This window comes from Amphiura filiformis, chromosome 12, assembly GCF_039555335.1.
Source record: "Amphiura filiformis chromosome 12, Afil_fr2py, whole genome shotgun sequence".
NCBI classification, from domain to species: Eukaryota; Metazoa; Echinodermata; class Ophiuroidea; order Amphilepidida; family Amphiuridae; genus Amphiura; species Amphiura filiformis.
In genome coordinates, this window is record NC_092639.1 from 27,306,092 (window position 1) to 27,324,034 (window position 17,943).

At 35.3% G+C, this 17,943-nt stretch overlaps 1 protein-coding gene across 3 annotated transcripts in view; it reads right to left on the reverse strand.

Annotated features, from left to right (window-relative positions):
* Positions 1 to 17,943, reverse strand: part of LOC140165999 (synaptotagmin-12-like) — a 283,434-nt gene that overhangs the window by 156,017 nt on the left and 109,474 nt on the right. The window lies entirely within an intron of this gene.

The window sequence follows — 17,943 nt, forward strand, 5'->3', positions numbered from 1 at the left end:
CAAACTGCGTATATAAATTATTTAGCTCGCTTGACACGCACGGGCATGTACACAACTATGTTAAGTGTAAAAAACTGAAAAAGAATTGGTTACTAAGGCATGTTTAAGTGAGTGAATTTTGAAATCGTGGTATTTCGAGGTTGATCTGTTCTCTACCCTAGACTTACATAGTCTTCACCGCAGGCGTATGTATAATGTAATATCAGTGTTTCACCCACTGGCACACATGAAGTGTGTGTGTGAAGTTGTTTGATTGGATTCGACTTCAGCGTATTTCCTACGGATGTTTTGATCGTGTTTTTATTTTAGAATTGAACCAGTTAATTTAAATGTTGTCCGGTCAAATGCGGGATCGTGCTTCATTTCCGGTTCACAGTATTTTGCTTAAGGCATATATATCTTAAATCCCGAATTTTCTAACATTCTGAAATAAATTGAATTTTAGTTAACCCGATATTCTTTGTTTTGAAGGAAAATACAATAGTATAACCAAAATTTGATCCATTGTATGATAGAAACAACTGTAACGAGGCATAAATTATTCGTGTTTAATATGCCGTTACAAACAACCGATGTCGGTACTAAAAAGCGTTAATGTTTTCTGAATCAACGTTGTCGGTTAGGTTATTTTGTTGTTTTGTCGTCTAAAAGAGTATGCGTTTTAGCTACGTATAGCAAAGTCCCAATTTAACAAAGTAGCGCTGTTGTGACTGTCCTCACAATGCGTCAGACAAAATACACTTAGTGTAGCCTTAAGGGATCCAAAATGAGCGTTTATTGCGTTTCGACAGTATTTTTTGTGGGACATGAGAGCACCTCAGACCTATCGAATTGCATTCTGAATACGAAGCATGTCTTTCTGATATCAAATAATTTTCATTTTTAAAACTCACAATATAATACAAATTTTATGACAAATTATAAAAATTTGATATTTTTCAAATTTTTGATATAAAACAGTCCTTGAAGTAAATTATATAAATCTAATGACATATTCTTAAAGTGTATAGTAGGGAGGAAAAAGCCGACAGTCAATTGAAAATTTTGACCTTTCATATTGAAGATATGGATTTTTTCCCAAAAGACCTATTTTTTTTGGTTTTTGGGAAAAAATTCCATATCTTCAATACGAAAGGTCAAAATTTTCAATTGATCGTCGGCTTTTCATCCCACCTACATACACTTTAAGTATAAATCATCAGATTTATAAAGTTTACTTCAAGTACTGTTAAATATCAAAATATCAATTTTAATGATTTGCCATAAAATGTGTATTAAATTGCGAATTTCAAAAATCAAAATTATTTGATATCAGAATGACATTCTTCGTATTCAGAATGCAATTCGATATGTCTGATGTGCTCTAATGTTCCAAAATAAATACTGTCCAAACGTTCATACCCCAGCCCTTAATGTCACATTAAGTGTTTACAAAGAAGGCGGCAGGATCATGAATCACACTGATGCCCAACACTGGCCAAAATCTTGGTCAATGTTTTAGTTTACCATTTCACGACAGTATAGCATGAATAGTAGTCCATGATATTTGCAATTCAGGCAAACAAGATTCATTCAAAAAGTAGGTCTAAATGTAAGAAAGCCATTAGGGAATTGTTTTTCTTAGTTGAAATAATAGTACTATGGAAAATGTGACCTTGATCTTCCACACACTGAGTGTAAATTTAAAATGGGACTACCTGAATAGGTGACTCCATTTGAAATTCACACTCCCTGTGTGGGATATTAAGGTGATATCTTCCATAGGGGGGTATGGATTTCAACAGGAAGAAATTCAAGGAAGCAGTATCACAGTCGACTACAAATAAAGAAAAGCAACTAAGAACAGCAGTAAATCACCACCTGTTTGTCTGACCCCTTTCAGGGGCGTTAGGCAGTATACAACCAGAATCAGAACCAGGGAATTGGGAGGCTCACTTATCATTGCTTGTCGCCAATTTCATTCGACTCTATACAAAACTAATATATCCATATGTACGTTAACGACACACTGATTCGTAGATATAAACATCTATGTTCAGGAGCATGTTTGAATCGGATTGACCGCCTCATCCTCACAAAAAGCTTGATTTTTTTTCTGGGGTGAACACCTCTTTTTGGTGACCATGTAAATCCCTGATATCAGACCCTGAGCCAGTTTATCAAAGAGGTTGACAATTATCCGAGCTTAAGGGGGTACTACACCCTGTGGTAAAGTTGTGACTATTTTTGCATTTTTCTCAAAAAATAATAACACACTGGTAACAAACGTTATGTATATTATTGGGGCAAGGAATCCAATTACTACACTGTAATTTCAGCGAATGAAGACAAGCGGTTCAGTATATATGATAGGAAGTGAGGTACATCCTAGCGGTACCTTATTTCTTATCATAAATAACGAACCGCTTGTCTTGGGTCACTGAAATTCCAGTGTAGTAATTGGATTCCTTGCCCCTATAATATACATAACTTTTGTTACCACTGTGTTATTAGTTTTTGAGAAAAATGCAAAAATAAACACAAATTCATCGAGGGGTGTAGTACCCCCCTTAAACGGGTTAGCAGTCTCTATGAGATGCTACATAGACGTTTATGCTTTTAATGCCTAGATATGCCTTTACAAAGTCACTGTACGGCCGGGCAGAATAAAGCAAATGAAATTAGTCCTCGATTAAATTATCTATAAACATGACTCTATGATACGGTACTTGTATGCCCATTATAGCGTCTCAAAATCAAAGAGTAGTCATGAGTTACATGAAACAAGTATCAATTGTTTAGTCAAGTTTCTCCTACCTTTGTTGAAATAGGCATATGATCTGAACAAAACCCCTTCAAATCCTGAATATGAATACAACAGCTATTGATGAGCCAATGTACACAATTTGCACATACATACGTAAACTGATGAACTATCATAAATAAAAGATGGCAGACGGATGATGGCATGGCCCTTTCGAAATATCAATTTTCTACTCTCAACAGAATACTATTGCAACCCCATGTAGCAAACTTACAGAGCACAATGTATACTACTAGAGGTTCATAGAGTTGCTTAAGGTATAACTAAATGTCATAAACTTTTGTTACCAGTGTGTACTTATTTTTTGAGAAAAATGCAAAATTAGTCACAAAATTTATCAGGGGTGTAGTACCACCTTAATCTACTCAACATATATTGATATTATAGTAAATTACAATGTTGTTTTTGGTGTATTGTCAAGAAAGGGTACACACATCACTTTTGTCCATTTCTGTCTTTGCAAGTTCGAAATGTCTCTTAAGGGCTGTTTCGCCTTCTAACATTCGAATCATTATTCCAAACAAACTCCCTGTGCCTGATACGATAGTACTGTGTAATGTCCTCTTTACATTATTCAGACATTATTCTAGTTGTTAAAAAGACATACACCTCTATACCTGTGAGCAATTATTATCCAACCATAGCCATGTGATAGCTGATTTAGTATCCGTTATATGCGTCAAATATCCCAAAACTGATTTTCAGAAGTCAGAAGTATACTTTATAATGTCCAAGGAACTATATCATAATGTTAGGGTGTCATTTGCTCAACGTAACTGTGCATGTTGTTATACCATAAAAACATAGCCCGTGTTCTGGCCTCAATCCACTTAAACGCGCGAAACCAGAACTGCTGCTATAGCTCTCTCACTCATATCAATTTCATTTTTACACCCTATCACTATGGACCACAATGACCTCATCCCAATGGTATAGTTCAATAACCTCAATTAAACAATCATAGTGCAAACTTTGACCTCAAGTTGCAGAGTATGAGTTTTAATACCCACATTTTCAAAGGTCATTCAATGAATGTACAAATGTATTGGGGTTAAAGAACTGTGCCCTGATAGATGAGCATGTTGTGGATCCTAGTGTATGTTCTGCACAGGTCGAACTAAACTTGGGCCCTATATATAAGTCAGGCCATACATTTTGCCAAAGACAGCCTTTAGCGACGTTCAAAACGATTTTGTATGTTTACATTGGCAAAGCTTATTAAATAGTAAAGAAAAACCACCTTCAATATGTCACTGCCAAATACATAAGTAATTATGCTATTAAATATAGAAGGATCAAATGTTTTTTCGTCGAGAATGACTATCACTCAACAGCTTTAAGAGGTTTTATTTGGATCAAAAAGTGAGTCTCAGTTGAAATATATGCTTAGCTTAGCCGCTCGTGCAGAGCGATTGATTTTCAGGCAGTGACTTTGAATGTACTTTCTTATCTACTTGAGAACGAAAGAGAGTATGCTATTGGTCAGTATATTCATTCGCTCGTCGCGAAGTACTGGGGTATAAATTAAGGGACTTACAAACAGTTTACAGAATGGATTACGCCTGTCATTATCTATCATGTCTCAATATGGGCAGATATAACACTTCAACTTCTTTGTACAATAATAGTACTTTGATCGATCGAGCTTACTTTCTTGCTTATAGTAAGCAGGCATTATCTTCTCATATGTTGGATTTTCATCCAGGGTAATTTTGTAAGTCCCATTTTGTATTAATTTTGTTCCTTCAATCTACACATCAAATGACTACCTTTAAGGTTAACACCTATTTTAAACTGTTGCGATTTGGTAGTTCACTGCAACATTACATTACTCATTTCATAGCGAGTGTATAGAAGAATTCAAATATCACATATATACTTTCGTAGGTCCTGTGGTTCTTGGTTATGTTGTAAAGAGGGCTGAAACAATAACACTTTTGTAAAACGTACATAACTCATTAACAACAATAAATCAAGCAATATAGTGCAAACTTTGACCTCAAGTTGCAGAGTATGAGTTTTAATACCCACATTTTCAAAGGTCATTCAATGAATGTACAAATGTATTGGGGTTAAAGAACTGTGCCCTGATAGATGAGCATGTTGTGGATCCTAGTGTATGTTCTGCACAGGTCGAACTAAACTTGGGCCCTATATATAAGTCAGGCCATACATTTTGCCAAAGACAGCCTTTAGCGACGTTCAAAACAATTTTGTATGTTTACATTGGCAAAGCTTATTAAATAGTAAAGAAAAACCACCTTCAATATGTCACTGCCAAATACATAAGTAATTATGCTATTAAATATAGAAGGATCAAATGTTTTTTCGTCGAGAATGACTATCACTCAACAGCTTTAAGAGGTTTTATTTGGATCAAAAGTGAGTCTCAGTTGAAATATATGCTTAGCTTAGCCGCTCGTGCAGAGCGATTGATTTTCAGGCAGTGACTTTGAATGTACTTTCTTATCTACTTGAGAACGAAAGAGAGTATGCTATTGGTCAGTATATTCATTCGCTCGTCGCGAAGTACTGGGGTATAAATTAAGGGACTTACAAACAGTTTACAGAATGGATTACGCCTGTCATTATCTATCATGTCTCAATATGGGCAGATATAACACTTCAACTTCTTTGTACAATAATAGTACTTTGATCGATCGAGCTTACTTTCTTGCTTATAGTAAGCAGGCATTATCTTCTCATATGTTGGATTTTCATCCAGGGTAATTTTGTAAGTCCCATTTTGTATTCATTTTGTTCCTTCAATCTACACATCAAATGACTTCCTTTAAGGTTAACACCTATTTTAAACTGTTGCGATTTGGTAGTTCACTGCAACATTACATTACTCATTTCATAGCGAGTGTATAGAAGAATTCAAATATCACATATATACTTTCGTAGGTCCTGTGGTTCTTGGTTATGTTGTAAAGAGGGCTGAAACAATAACACTTTTGTAAAACGTACATAACTCATTAACAACAATAAATCAAGCAATATAGTGCAAACTTTGACCTCAAGTTGCAGAGTATGAGTTTTAATACCCATATTTTCAAAGGTCATTCAATGAATGTACAAATGTATTGGGGTTAAAGAACTGTGCCCTGATAGATGAGCATGTTGTGGATCCTAGTGTATGTTCTGCACAGGTCGAACTAAACTTGGGCCCTATATATAAGTCAGGCCATACATTTTGCCAAAGACAGCCTTTAGCGACGTTCAAAACGATTTTGTATGTTTACATTGGCAAAGCTTATTAAATAGTAAAGAAAAACCACCTTCAATATGTCACTGCCAAATACATAAGTAATTATGCTATTAAATATAGAAGGATCAAATGTTTTTTCGTCGAGAATGACTATCACTCAACAGCTTTAAGAGGTTTTATTTGGATCAAAAGTGAGTCTCAGTTGAAATATATGTTAGCTATAGCCGCTCGTGCAGAGCGATTGATTTTCAGGCAGTGACTTTGAATGTACTTTCTTATCTACTTGAGAACGAAAGAGAGTATGCTATTGGTCAGTATATTCATTCGCTCGTCGCGAAGTACTGGGGTATAAATTAAGGGACTTACAAACAGTTTACAGAATGGATTACGCCTGTCATTATCTATCATGTCTCAATATGGGCAGATATAACACTTCAACTTCTTTGTACAATAATAGTACTTTGATCGATCGAGCTTACTTTCTTGCTTATAGTAAGCAGGCATTATCTTCTCATATGTTGGATTTTCATCCAGGGTAATTTTGTAAGTCCCATTTTGTATTCATTTTGTTCCTTCAATCTACACATCAAATGACTTCCTTTAAGGTTAACACCTATTTTAAACTGTTGCGATTTGGTAGTTCACTGCAACATTACATTACTCATTTCATAGCGAGTGTATAGAAGAATTCAAATATCACATATATACTTTCGTAGGTCCTGTGGTTCTTGGTTATGTTGTAAAGAGGGCTGAAACAATAACACTTTTGTAAAACGTACATAACTCATTAACAACAATAAATCAAGCAAGTTTTCAAAGTATATGATTTGTAGAGTGAACTTTTGCAAAACATCAAAGTGTAATTTTCAATAATATATTGATTTAGATAATGAAAATCGATATTTTGGCTGCTTCGACCAACAATACCGCGTCTACTCTTAATTCTACATCATGAAGATGTTGACTGAATGACTCGCGTTTAGTAAACGATATTTAGTAAACACTGAATAGTCGAATACTATTTAAATGACACTCGTAAGACAAATAGCAGGTAAACGACTGCTTTTTCAGGTGTAATTAGTATTTCATCTTCGACTTTATCAAAGGCAATCTACGTCAAAGAGCTAAAAGTATGTGTATTCTTGCCAATTTAATTAAACACAACCAAAAAGTAATCCATAATCATATCAGAATCATAATATTTGTTATTCCCAATAAAGAACACATCAATCTTGTAGAGCAATAAACAAGTGTCGCTAATTAGAATTGCAATGGGACCATGATTGATGATTTCATATACAATAATATTATTTTCATTTTTCCATGATTGTGACCTAAGGTCTTACCTACCTAGAAAATTTAAATATCTTTAAATATCTTTCACCATTTGAAATAGGAGAACTAAAAATGAAATCACGATTTGATTTGGAGTCCAGGATATGGTGAAAATATGTGGTACTTCCTGTCTGCAACAATCAAATAATAATAATGTAGGTCAACCAACGCAACCTCGTCCGCGAATGCAAAATTATTCGATTCACTGTTCGTCTTAAAACAGAGACTTTATAATTGATCAGATTAAGTATGCGTATATTGCCATTTGGCCTTGATCACTCGTCTAATGATGCCCTACTTCTTGATAGCCCGTTGCACGTTAACAGCTTAATGACGTTCCAAGTTCAATACCTATATGATATCTATTTCCTCGGAATGCATTTGGTCTGTAAAAGAAAATATAACGAATAATAGATATCCCTTTATCTTGCTTATAAGTTACCCTGGATGAAAATCCAACATATGACTACTTAAATATGCAAGAAAGTAAGCTCTATCAATTATGCATTACTTCAATCTGCTTATATTAAGACAAATGATAGACTATGACAGCGTTATCCACCCTGCAAACTGCGTGCAAGCTCTTTTTCGCTCACTTTATTCCCAGTAGTTTAATAGCAGACGATTGTACTGACCAATAGCATATTTTTGTCCCCTGTTAAACTAGAAGTACGCTCAAATCAATCGCTCTGCACTAATGACTAAGTTACATTTAATATAGCAAAGTCCATTTTTATATCAGAATATAACCTCTTAATAACTGATAGTCATTCTCGACGAGAAAACATTTGATCTTATATTTAAAAGCAGTAATTAATAATGTATTTGGCAATGGCATATTAAAAAATCTTTAAAACCATTTACTCCTGGTAGTTGGCAGACGATTATACTGACCAATAGCATACTTTTGTCCCCTAATTAACTAGAAATACGTTCAAGGTCACTGGCTGAAAATTAATCGCAATTGCATTAACGGCTAATCTACATTATATATTTATCAGAGCCAAATCCACTTCATATCATAATATAACCTCTTAAACCATTGAGTATTGACTGATAACAAAGAAACCTTTGACCCTACATTAAAAATCAGTAGTAATGTAATTAACAATGCATTCGGCAGTGACATACTCGTATAAAGTCAAGGTCAATATACGTCCCACCTGGGGAATATGTTTAGTATACTCCTAGTCTACCAGACTGTAAAAGGAGTACAACTACTGAAAACTGAAGAGCGGTCACATCAGATGACATTGTACAGTCCAGCTTTCCAGAAAGTAACTTTCGGCTGAGGCAATTGGATCAAATGTTGACACTTGGTAACAGGTGTCATGCTGGAAGTATGTTTTCTTTGCCTTAAGCTGAATTTATACTACATCGCTGAGCAATGGCGATTGGTTTTTAGCCAACGAGGTAGAGCGTTTGTTGTTGCGTTTGGAAAAGCGCGCTACCTTATTGGTCAAATACCAATCGCTCATCGCACAGCGATGGAGTATAAATTCAGCTTTAGTATGGTTGAATGAGTTATCACTCCATTTTTATTTCAGGGAAAACTTTGGTAAAATAGGGCTAATTTCTTTAGGGATACTGTAGCGTAATGTAACAACAGACATATAATGGATCACTACTAACCACCATTGCCAAGAGTATTTACAAATACTATTTCATATAAACATAGAATGTATATTTCATTAAAGATACAAAATGATATAATGAAATTATAAAAGAACGGTCAGGGATAAAACCTACATCATTACACCATTTAAGCACAATTAATTGTATAAAAGACCCAGTTAAAAACATTTCAACATGGGAATCGATTATCAATTATACAAGGGCAGTCAGTTATCCAGACAATTAAATTACACGCCTTACAAATACGATGTCTCCTCGAGGACTTGTTTGTTTTTAAAAGGGAATATTGAGCAGCTAACGAAATCACCTGCTTCCACAAAATGAGCATAAAGTCGCCATGGCACTGTAGAAGATACAGTCAATTAATCATGACAAAATTCAACAGAAAACAAAAGACATTGTGTAGGAAATATTGATTTTTGAAGACCAAAGCAAGGAGCCAACTTTATGCTCATTTTGCGAGAGCTGGTCATAGTGAGTTACTGCTTTCTGGTTCTGAACCATCAATATTCAAGTACCTACATGTTTATGGGCGTTTGCAATGTGCGTTTGGGCGTTTGCAATGTCATATTTTTATCATTCAAAAACTAATGTTTTATAACTATTATAACTACCATCAATATTATCATCATCACCACCATCATGCATTGATCGACATTAATTGATTTCTTACAATATAAAGGGATATAGGTATAGATGATATTAAATTTTATACAAGGAGCTTTGGCAAACGGTAAGACTACGCTAGTTTCACTTTTGCATACATATATTTTTCAAAATAAGTAACAGATCAACAGACCCTCCTCCTTATCATCACCATCATCATAGCTATCTCGATGAAGACTAATACTATACAGTAAGACATTTGTCTACTACCAGCAGCATGCAGCTTTACTTGAGTAAAATATTTGTTTTCATCATCGTCATCATCGTCGTCATCGTCATCATCGTCATGATCATCGTCGTCCTTGTTGTCTTTATTTTCACCATCAACATTACAATGCCAATATTCAGTCAAAGCCAGATTAATGTAACCATCAGCAGCTTTCGAGTAAAACCAACCATTCTGCGAGAAGCCTAGACAATTACATCAAAGTTTAGGAAAGCGCTTGATGGTTGTTACCCAAGACTACTGCATGAAAAAAGCACTTAATGTTACCTGACAGTCGCACACCACCAATAAAGAGATGTAGCGCAATCAACGAAAAGGGTGAGATTATTTTACTGGACACTATGCCAAACGTGAAACAGAGGCAGCTTCCAGAGTTTTGCTTTGGCAGTCTAAGCATGGGAAAAGATCAAGAGGACAACCACAGAAGGACTACATTAAACAACTAATCGAGGATACTGGATTAGAGAAACAAGACATTAGGAACTGCATGCAGAACAGAGCCGCGTGGAGAGCCATCAGCGGAGTCCGACTAGACAAGTCGACCTAAATTAAGCGATTAACCAGCTGAAACTGTCACGATTACAAATTCAATTAACACGGTAGCTTGTCAATTAGCTACTCAAACAAATGTTTCTTTAATTACTTATGTCTTGTAGATTATGTCAGGAAAAACGTCATCACTTCATCAAACTGCCTTCGTAAAACTGCGAATGTCGTAATAAGATGTTTACTACACCCGTCGACCTTACCATACATCAATTGAAATTAACTTACAAGCATCTGTTAAAACAATACTTATCTCATACATAAATAAGCACCCTACAAATCGATGAGTCTAGTATGATGATTGAACGGGTCGAGAAATAACACACCTCACGCGTCATGTTAATTTTGGAATCGACACCATCCTTGCAGCTCAATTATTTATACTACTACATGTAAAACCACGTATTTTCCAAACACTTCGTTACGTTTACTGAGTGATTCACGAATGGAACATCCACAAATGTTATCTCGTATTACTGTTTAAGTTCACGTGGGTTTATAAGCACTAGTACTATAAATTGATAAAACCAGCCGGTTTTAGATGATTCTCTAAATAAATGCCATTATTCACGTGTAATCATGCTATTTACACAATCCACCCATTAGGATGAAAAACGAGGACTCCTCATTGGCCAATCTTACAATATTGTTATAGTATACCGATATAAAATTGTTGTATGCATATGACGTTTCTTATCCTTTCCCGTAAATAGATAAAGCAAACAATACAAGACAAATATGCTCTAATTTTGTATTTCTTCTTTTTCCCCATTCCACACTTACTCCATTCTATTCGCTGTCAAAGTTATGAAATAATCGGATTAACTACCATAGCAATAGATGAATACAATTTTTGAATAGATCGCCCTTCACTACAAGCAGGTTGCACTCATCACCTGTGTATGTCTGCAATCATAGATTGAATAACAAAGATTCTAATCTTACAGGTGCGAGTGATTAGCATTTCTTTGACATCATGGTTCAATGTATAGGTACTGCATGAACGTTGTAGTGCAAAATTGTATTCATCTCTTGCTATGGTAGTTAATCCGATTATTACATTGCTATGGTAATTAATCATCACTTCGACAGCGAATGCGTCAACACATTCCACTGTGATGTTATTTTTCATCACGACATCTTGTTACTTTATCATTAGGTTATTCCAGTTGAAATCCATACACTCCCGATGGAAGACATTACCTTAATCTTCCACACAGGGAGCGCGCATTTCAAATGGGATTACCAGAACGGGTGACTCTACTATTTTAAATCTACATCCCCTGTGTGAACGATAAAGATCATGTCCGCCATAGGGGGTCTATGGATTTATACTAGACTAGCCAAATCAAGAGTACCCGTCGTGATTACATAATAAAGTATGTTCTAATTCTTCCGGAGTTTGGAAAAGTTTCAACGATTTGACATTAAAAGTGGAGTTTGGGTTGATATTTTATAGTAATAAGGATTACGCCTCTTGCAAATCTCTTGCATGTACGAATAAAATAACTACTAAAAACAGCTTAGTGCTAATAAAACCTTCATTATTTTGGTAAGAAACTGCGATTATTAATTCTGCTTTTTCTAGTCAAAGTAATATACGAGGGGATTAAATGAAACGTTGAATCGTGGTTCATTATAAAGGATATGTCTTTGTCAGAAAGTCTGTCAATATTCTGCCTAAGCGGAAGTGCTAATTTAACATTTACTCATCTAAACGAGAACTCCTGGATCAGTTTCAAATCTTGTCAAATCTCTCAGTGGCATATGAATATTAAGCCTTAAGGAAAACCTCATTCAAAGTAATATTCTTTTAAGACACAAAAATCTTGCGGATTATCATAATCGATTATTGCAGAGATGCTGTATTGAGACAACTAAGTTATTGAATACAATAAAGTTTCTGAAACAGACTTAGGTATAGCAAGAACGACAAAATAATAATTATTACATGTGTATCCAGATAGTAGTTTTATCCCAACTTACTTAAAGTAGCTGTTTCTCGTAATCCCATAGGATCGTGTATACGCTTAACTCTGATAGTTTACTTCTTGGATTACTTTAGATATTATCATAATCGATTATTGCAGAGATGCTGTATTGAGACAACTAAGTTATTGAATACAATAAAGTTTCTGAGCAGACTTAGGTATAGCAAGAACGACAAAATAATAATTATTACATGTGTATCCAGATAGTAGTTTTATCCCAACTTACTTAAAGTAGCTGTTTCTCGTAATCCCATAGGATCGTGTATACGCTTAACTCTGATAGTTTACTTCTTGGATTACTTTAGAAATGCTTTTAAAACAGTTTCAGGTCACTAAATAATGCACGATTTTCTTTCCTTTATAAAGAGATCAAATCGAGGGAAGTTTGGAAAATAGCGTCAATTCATTCCTCTATCGACTTTACTACATGTCATCAACTGAGTTGAACGTCTTTCAGTAATAAGAAACAATGTCTTATCTGATGATCCGTAGATTAAGATCTCATTCCCAGGTGATATAACACGTCAGAATATTTCCTACATCTAAAAGGGCAATGATCTTTCAAACATTTTGTTGCGTTTACCGAGTGATTCACATCCACAATACTTATCTTATACTACTATTTAAGACTATTCTATTTCTAAATATTTAGAAAGGTTATCCCACTTGGCTTAAAAGTACTACAATCTGTTAATCAATCTGGTTTTAAATTTGTGTTACATTCGGACTTTTAATTGCGATAATACACAATATTGTTGGTCAAATAAGGGCGAAATATGCGACTTGTGTTTATGATCAACATTATTTAACTACGCTTGTATCTGGTGCTTTAAAGCTTCACAACTTTAGAATTTTACTCATTGTATCGTGATCCCTTACGCCCCTACAACTGTTAATAAACAAATCAATCATCTTGTCCGTTCCTGAGGTCCTGATCTAACCGGAAAATCATCAGTATCACCGTTTATTTATTGAAAGTTGTAGTGCAGGGCGATATATTCAAAATTGTATTCATCTATTGCTATGGTAGTTAATCCGATTATTACATTGCTATGGTAATTAATCCTGTTACATCATCACTTCGACAGCAAATTCATCAACAAATTTCCACTGTGACTCCAAGTTATTTTTCATCAAGACATCTTGTTACTTTACCCTTGGGGTATTTCAGTTGAAGTCCATACACCCCAATGGAAGACATTACCTTAATCTTCCACACAGGGAGTGCGCATTTCAAATGGGGTTACCTGAATGGGTGAGTCCATTTGAAATCTACACCCCCTGTGTGGACGATAAAGATCATGTCCGCCATAGGGGGTCTATGGATTTATAATAGGCTAGCCAAATCAAGGGTACCCGTCGTGATTACATAATAAAGTATGTTCTTAATTCTCCCGGAGTTTGGAAAAGTTTCAACGATTTGACATTAAAAGTGGAGTTTGGGTTGATATTTTATAGTAATAAGGACTACGCCTCTTGCAAATCTCTTGCATGTACGAATATAATATCTACTAAAAACAGCTTAGTGCTAATAAAACCCTCATTATTTTGGTAAGAAACTACTATTATTAATTCTGCTAAGTAATACACGAGGGGATTAAATGAAACGTTGAATCGTGGTTCATTATCATGATTATAAAGGATATTTCTTTGTCAGAAAGTCTTTCAATATTCTGCCTAAGCTGAAGTGCTAATTTAACATTTACTCATCTAAACGAGAACTCCTGGATCAGTTTCAAATCTTGTCAAATCTCTCAGTGGCATATGAATATTAAGCCTTAAGGAAAACCTCATTCAAAGTAATATTCTTTTAAGACACAAAAATCTTGTGGATTATCATAATCGATTATTGCAGAGATGCTGTATTGAGACAACTAAGCTATTGAATATAATATACTTTCTAAAACAGACTTAGGTATCGCAAGAACGACAAAGTAATAATTATTGTATCCAGATATTATTTTTATCCAAACTTACTTATTAGCTGCTTCTTGTAATCCCATAGGATCGTGTATACGCTTAACTCTGATAGTTTACTTCATGGATTACTTTCAAAATGCTTTTAAAACAGTTTCAAGTCACTAAATAATGCACAATTTTCTTTCCTTTATAAAGAGCTCAAATCGAGGGAAGTTTGGAAAATAGCGTCAATTCATTCCTCGATCGACTTTACAGCATGTCATCTACTAGAGCTGAACGTCTTTCAGTAATAAGAAACAATGTCTTATCTGATGATCCGTAGATTAAGATCTCATTCCCAGGTGATATGACACGTCAGAATATTTCCTACATCTAAAAGGGCAATGATCTTTCAAATATTTTGTTACGTTTACCGAGTGATTCACATCCACAATACTTATCTTGTATAACTGTTTAAGACTATTTCAAAATAATTATTTACAAAAGCTTATCCCACTTGGGTGAGAAATTTTACAATCTGGTTTTAAATTTGTGTTATACATACTTCCGGACTTTTAATTGTAATAGTGCACAATATTGTTGGTCAAGTAAGGGCGAAATATGCAACTGTAAGCTAAACAACTTTGGAATTTTACTCTTGTATCGTGATCCGGTACGCCCCTGTGGCACGTTAAGATACAAATCAATCATCTTGTCTTTTCCTGAGGTCCTGATCAAACCGGAAAATCATCAGTATTCACCGTTTATTTATTGAAAGTTTGATGCTTGCAATTTGTTCGCCAAATTAACCTAGTGACCACTCCGATGTACTGAATGGTCAAGTGGTCAGATGGTCAACGATCAGTCTTAACTGTCCTCCTAGGCCACTGTTAATGGTTAGTGCTCAATCATGTGTCCCTGGGCATGCTGGGATAACGACGCTGTGCTAATGTACTTTGAATCTTTATCCAGAGCTATAGTAAAAATGGTCAATAATTAATGCATATATTTTTAGTCAACATGTAGCGCCAATTTCATTACCTAGAGCAATAATAATTTGTTGATAATTTCGACCATTAACCTCTATTCCAATTTACGTCTCTAACATTTAATGCATCCGCCGCCACTGTCCATCATAAGTAAACTAACTTGGCCACTTGGTGATTTTTTGGGCTTTTAGTTTAGGCCTTGCCCAGGATCCCCCCAAAAGGTAAATCCGGTCATGTTATATCATGTCCCAGATCATAAATGCTTCCACAAGGGGTAGCAAGCGGATGGACAGGGCTAAAGCGAAAATGAAATAAGGCTGATAAAGGAGATGTTAAAAGGGCAAAGCACTGCATCTTGTACATGGCTCCCAGGGTTCTTGCTACGCCCATGGCTTCACATTTTAGAAATGATGGTGAGATAGATTAACGACAAGTATATATAAAGCCCAACCACCCACCATCTATCGACATTCTCACACAAATACTACACCCCTACTCGATCTGATACACACTAACAACCACGATAATAATCTGCATCACGTATGTGTATCAGTATGCGTTAAAAAGTATAGAGTATTTTCGAATGGATTTGATCTATTGCCCTTAACTATTAGACATAGACTACAAACAACTTAAACGGTTCATAGACAGGAAGTGGGTGTCTCTTCGATAAAAAGGGACACACGTGTAAGGTGTTCCAAAGTTACAGTTACATTAAGATGTAAATTATCTTGTTTATGCATTGAATGAAACATTTCTCTTTCAACATATTCTTGGTTCTATAGATTTAAAATACATAAAAGAAAAGTGCCTCATGAACACATTTAAGGTAGATTTGTCGCACAGAAATAACGGACTGGGATGTTTCTACGTATTGTGATTCATCCACATCATAATAAAAAGTGACAGCACTTGAAACAAGAGACACAAATGCATGGAGATATCGAGGGGCTAGTAAAATATATCCCGATCTAAAATAGTTGCAATGCGTCATATTTGTTATTATGTGTACAATACAGAATGCAGAAATTCTACAGGGCAGCTATTGTCAGTGCCTTATTGCAGCTATCACCTCGATTGAGTGATTTCACATTCATTTGACTGTTAGAGGCATAAAGTAAGCATCTTCACATCGAAGGCACGAAATGGATGCATCTTTAATGAGAAAGAAAACATTGCGATGGTGTTCCAATGTAACTTCTTTAATGAAAACTAGTATAATACAAATAAGGTGGTCTAGAGTAGCCTTTCTTCTCCCAAGAACTCTTCGTAGCATTTTTTTCTTTCATTTTGCAATCTCCGTTTCAGTATTATGTATGTATTTAGGTTACGGAGTAAGGTAGGGTGAGGAATGGTAGGAGAATGAGGAAGAGGAGAACGAGAGGATGATATTTTGAAATAAATAGAATCATAATCGGATATCTTATTTTAATAAACATTATAAACTATCCAGCAAAAGATTCAAGATTGCGTTAATTCATTAATATACATGGTGTGGACATAAAGGTCCGATTTCTCGAAGTTTTGCTGGTGCCCAGGCTACCTAAGCTAGAAAGCTAGCCCTACCAATGTGGATCCATTTTATTGAAGTGATACATGATATGGAATAGAGGTTATCCACTTCACTCATGTGTGACTTCTAACAAAAGGCACTGGTTCCCGTAGTATTCCTCATTCAAACTAATTCAATGCACGACCTCGGAGTTACCTGCATGACTTTGGCGGGCTATTTTGAAACAGTCATGGTTGCACATGCAGGTACTTTTTTTTAGAATGTCCTAAACAAGGTATAGCAGTCGTTGATAGCATATGCAGCTTATAGAACATGGATAACCTCTATTGTAAGCAACGGTTTATAAGGCTATTGGGCTTAATCCTGATGGCTTAGGAAGCCTGACTCCTTGCCATGCTTCGAGAAACCGGCCCTACAAAAATACAGGAAGTGGTAACTCAATTATACCTGAAAGGTGTATTTCTAATTGCAGGTGGTCAGTAGATTATTGTATCGTTGGTTCTTTTTACATAAATCACCTCATTAGAGTAGTTATGATATACATGTAAAATCGCTCGTGCTTATATGCGTCTCATTAACTTTATAATACAATCTTAAACCATTGCTTGAAATAAGGACGAGTATTTGGTCTACGTACGCGAAATAAATAACATCCCCGAAGTAAATATCCTATACTGTGATCAGCTCGTAATAGGCGGGACTCATAACATCGTGGATTGATACAGAATGGCGTACACACAGCTATAGGCGCAGCACCTACGTGAACTGCACATTGCGTTTTGCGTGAATGACGCGTGCTTTTGTGAATTTACGCGTGCGTAAGTTGGAACTTTATTGACTCGCGCAGTAACAAAAATGGATAATTCCCGCCTATTAAGAGCTGATCATAGTATAGTAAAATTAGCATACTAGAGTATTTTGAAGCGTTATACAACAATCAGACAAAAACAGTGCTGTATTGGCGTCCCAAAAGTTTGTTTTTTAACATAATTATATCTAATGTAGAAATCTAGAGAAAGGGAATTTTAAATGGATTTGAACCATTGCCATTGAATATCATGACTATTAGATATCAGTAGAAGCAGGATACGGCTTTCGGCAAGGAGGCACGCATTTCGAAAACAAATGT